We start from the raw sequence: 4845 nt of genomic DNA, 5'->3' as shown, positions 1-4845 counted from the left end.
ACGACCTACATATGATGAATTCAGCTTATCCCACAAACTCTTTATTTTGGTGAAGTAAGAAGCTATATCAGAAGAGCCTTGAGTAGTAGAGTTGATCTCCCTCTATATCTGGATGTATTTAGACCCATTTGACTGACCAAACCTTTTATTTATATCTTTCCAGACTTCCTTAGCAGTTTTAAAACACATCACACTAACAACTATTTCTCTAGATACTGAATTAGTTATCCAGACTTTAACCATATCATTGCACCTTTCCCAATATGGATAATAAGGAGAGTCATAAGTGGGTTAGTTGACTATTCTATCTAATAGACTGAGTTTGTTCTTTGCAGAGAGGGAAGTGAGCATACTGTTACGCCATAACACAAACCCACAACCACTTAATGGTACAGATACCAGTTGACTTCCGGGATTATCCGAGGGATGAATATAGAAGGGATTTGAAGGATCCAAGGAAAACGAAGCAAAGCCGTTGGAAGGTGAAGGAGAGTTAACATCATCTATTACAATACCCATTTTCAGCAGTGACTAAAGCTAACACTAAGAAACTGCAGTAGTATGTTAAAGTAATCAGAGATAAATCCAAATCAAGTACATGCAATGAACATCAACAACAAAGGAATAACAAAGTTTGTGATTAGGGATGACCACGATACCGTCATTTTTCTGAAAACCCGAAGAAGTGAGGTCTTGTTCAGTCATGAACCCTAGGTAGAGAAATCCAGCAGAAACTACCGAGTAAGTTGAAAATCATTGATGATTAAAGCAATAAAAGTTGAATATACACGGAGATTGAAGGAAGCCCCAAATTTCACGAACGTATTCTGAACGTCGTCGATCAGATTCAATCCCTGACGATTTAAAATAGGGTTACCATCGGAAGAAAGCTTGTGACGAGAGGAATCTATATTCCTGTTCAGATACCATGTTAGGTTGAAAGCTTGTTAGCTATGGCAAAAATGGTGGAAGAAAACCTTAGAAGGGTTGAGTGAAGAAGAGAGATGCCAGTGAATCAGTCAAATTCAATTGACCAAAACTGATTTTCTTATTCTGTAGATACAGGTATTAAAAGAAAAAATAATTGTAAAAATAGTTACATATTTTTAAACTATAACAAATGTGGCTAAGAGTTATAAAAGGGCCTTATTCTTTCCCTTATCCGAGTGGGCCTGTGACAATTGGGCCTGAGATGTATCTGGGCTAACAATATAAGGATAAAAGCTTTTTGTGTGTGAACATGATATAACTTCAAAGTTAACTACTGCTCCATATCCATCAATATCACAACGTCATATACCTCATCGACAAACGCCCAGATCTTGTTGGTAATATTACCAAATGCTTGTGCGAATCCAATTTTCCTCCTATATTTGTCCAGCTTCCTAGCATGCACCATTGGCTCCATTAATCCAATAAATTCAAAGTGATGTTGTCCATGCATTATGATTGTCCTTTGAAATGCCTTCTTTGTGTTTACTGATCTTACGTTCTAGATGAGTGCATTCATGGCAAAAAATTGGATTTAGACAACATCCGTCGTGTTTGAACACCAGTTTGCTGCATATTTGTGCTATCTTTCTGCTACTTCTTCCTACCCTTTCCAGTAGATTTCCCCTTGTCAATTAGCCTTGGTTATAAATCACCTTATTTAGCTACATTCATAAAGTTTTGTGCAGTTGACTCCTCATCTAGATCTTTTCTTTTATTTTCCCTGTTGCTATCACATACAGTGTGGTCCTCGTATTGCACAACAATCTGATTCTTTGTATGTTTGGAGAGCACCATTGTATTCATTTTGTCGAGTGAAACTTCCTTTGCATGCATGTTTACTCTACCTTTTGCTAACTATTTTTTTCCCCGACTTACAACATGAAAGTCCTCAGGTGTAGCAGCATTTTGTTTTAACAAGACAACATCGTGTTCATCACCTGAGGGTCTAAAATTTTCTTGTAGCTGTTCAGTGTTCTGTATTTCCTTATTGATTTTAATTCCACTGGTGTGCTCCTTGGGATTGGTCTCACATTGTTGAACTGTAACTTGCACAAATGAATTTCCTTTATTATCACTTCTTACTCCAGAATCAATTGCACTACCATTCTGTTCTCCGGCTATAGGAATTGCTGCATCTTGTTCCACTGCATCAGCAATTTTCAAAAGTGAATTGTTAGTGCTCCGGTCTTTGTTTGCCTCTTGTATTAGGTCCTTCATTCCAGTCTTAAGGTTATAATTAGGAAAATGCAAAGGATTCTGCAACATGATGGTATCTTCACCACTCTGATTTGCTTTTGTGCCAGTAGACTCCTTGGCCTTCCCATTAATATTTTGTTCTGCTTCCTCCACCTCCTCATCAGTAGATTCATCATCTGCTTCCATTGCATATGATATTTCACCTTCCTCAGAATCCTCTTCTATTTGATCAGTCCATAATTTTCCTCCACTTAGCTCCAGCCTCTCTTTTTCCATAGGTTCTTCGATTGAATTAGTTGTATCAGTATTCTGTGATGGTATTTCCTGACAAAATCGATTAGTAGCCACTAAGGTACCACCTGCAAAGGTCCTATTTACCCATTGAGCAGTAGGCTCCTTTTCTAGTTGAATATCTATGCTTTTTTGGGCAGATTTTCCCCCCACCAAAACTAGTTGGTTGTTCTCGTTTATATCACTTTGTTCCACCTCTAATACTGCAAATTTATTCATTGTTTGAACCTTGTTTGTCTGATCTTCTTCGACCTCCACTAGTGCAATTTTATTTGTAGCATGCACCTTCTATACACAGGCATTCACTGGCACGATTTCATTGTCAGTTTGCCCTTGTACCTGAGTTTGGTTATTTTTGTTGGTCCCCCGATTATCTCGGACTTCCTTCCACTGTTCTCTTACGTTCCCGACTACTTTTCCACTCGTGAGAATCATTAAAGGAGCAGTGTAATTTTTGTTTTTTCCTTGTTCTTCAGCAGCAACATTCTAGTTGTTCGAAACAGCAAGATCATTCCTTTTATGGTTGCTTCGATTCTCAATAAGCTCGGGGTGTAAATGCCAACATTCAATTTCATCATGTCCTTGTAGTTTACACTCCTTACAATATTTTGGTAGCATGTCATACTGAATTTTAACCCATTCTGTTCGAACACCACCAGAAACTTCATCATCAATATCCAAACGCACCTTTTTAGGTAGTTCGGCCAACAAATCGACAAGAACTTTTACTCTCGCGTAACTCGGCCTAGTTTTGTTTATTGTTGCCGCGCCAAGACACAATGGCCTTCCCACAGTTATAGCCAAAGAAAACAGAGTTTTCAGCAGTCCAGGAAAAGAAATCCACGCTATCGCCATCAGAGTTTCTTCACCCGCCTTAAATTTTGCATCTTAGATAAGAGTATGCAATTGGTATTCGTACCCATCTTTGGATTTGATGTAGTACGTACTCTTCGATATGAAATGGAGGAAGTCTTGCCATAGAGTTAATCTAATTAACACATGGCGATCTCTAAGAAAGCCGATATTGCACTCACCTTTGATACCACATTGGGTTGGAATAATTCGACGAAGTTCATGAATCTCCGGAGATCCATAAGATAGTTTTCCAACCACTGCATATTGGAGACCTTCGATGACATTCATCCTCTGCACTTCTGCTTCTGTGAATCTTACAATTGGTTGGCCATTCAAGAACGTAGCTCCTCGCATCGTAATGGGCTGCACTGAAGCTTGGGCAGCAGTCATCGCAGGAGGATTGATTGAGCTGGGTTTCAAAATCTTAGAGTAATCTAGAGGAGCTGGGTTGGAGTTAGTTGTTGTATGTTGTTGTGCGACGCTGGGGGAGGGCTGACCAGCCGAAAAAGATGGTTGGTCGCCGGCCATTGTAGCCATTGAAGCTCAGAAATCCAGCTTGTCCGCTATGAAACAGTGAGAGAGGGAGAGATGAATGGTTAGGTCTAAAGTTTTTTGTTTTGTTTTTTTTTTTTACAAAAAAAAAAAAAAGAAATCTTGGGAAAGAAAAGGAGAAAACTGACATATTAGGGAGGTGGCTATAAACCTGAAGTAAATTTACCGGATGGCTAATAAGTGTAATAAAATAAGATTAGGTTTATTATAAGTTTATAGTTAATATGGGCTGCTAATCCAGTTAATTGTTAAATCCATTGGGGCAAGTGCACATATAGCTATTTTCAAAGATGCTATTTAGACATTAGCCATACTTATTTTGTCCTAAAATTCTAAATTAAAAAGGACAATTCAAGGAATTTTTGTCCCGAAAATTTAAACTCAAAAACTAAAATTCAGGACGCAATGGCTAATTCTTAAATAGCAGCCCTTTAGAGTAGCTACATGGTATTATTTCTACAAATAAATCCATTTGCATACCCGGTCCTGTGGTTCTATATATTGCAAATGAATATACACACACACAAGATACGTGTTACCTTCTTGTAAATTTAAGCAAAAGTTGTTGCACTCATGGTTAAATTCTAAGCATATTTAGAATAATTTCCAATTGAGACCTCAAATTTTCTCATTATGTAGACATTAGCATTGTCAATTTTATTCTCTTTCGAATCATGGACTTACCACTCGGGTTTGCGGTGCACGATCCCGCTGGATTGGACACATGTTAGCTGTAGGAAATATTTGTTCCGAAAGTGACTTTGATTCGACAGTTCAGGCTCAACTCCTCACTTAACGTTAATGGATCTACAGGTCGAGCCAAATAAGTTATCGTTGCAATTTTATGTAGAAATGACACCAGATAGCCACTTTATAAGCATGCTATTTTGGAATTAGCCAGTGCGTCCTGAATTTCAATTTTTCAGGATTGTCTTGAAGTTAAGATATTTAGTTTAA

Source organism: Nicotiana tomentosiformis, chromosome 5 (assembly GCF_000390325.3).
Source record: "Nicotiana tomentosiformis chromosome 5, ASM39032v3, whole genome shotgun sequence".
NCBI classification, from domain to species: Eukaryota; Viridiplantae; Streptophyta; class Magnoliopsida; order Solanales; family Solanaceae; genus Nicotiana; species Nicotiana tomentosiformis.
Note: the sequence above shows the minus strand (reverse complement) of the source record.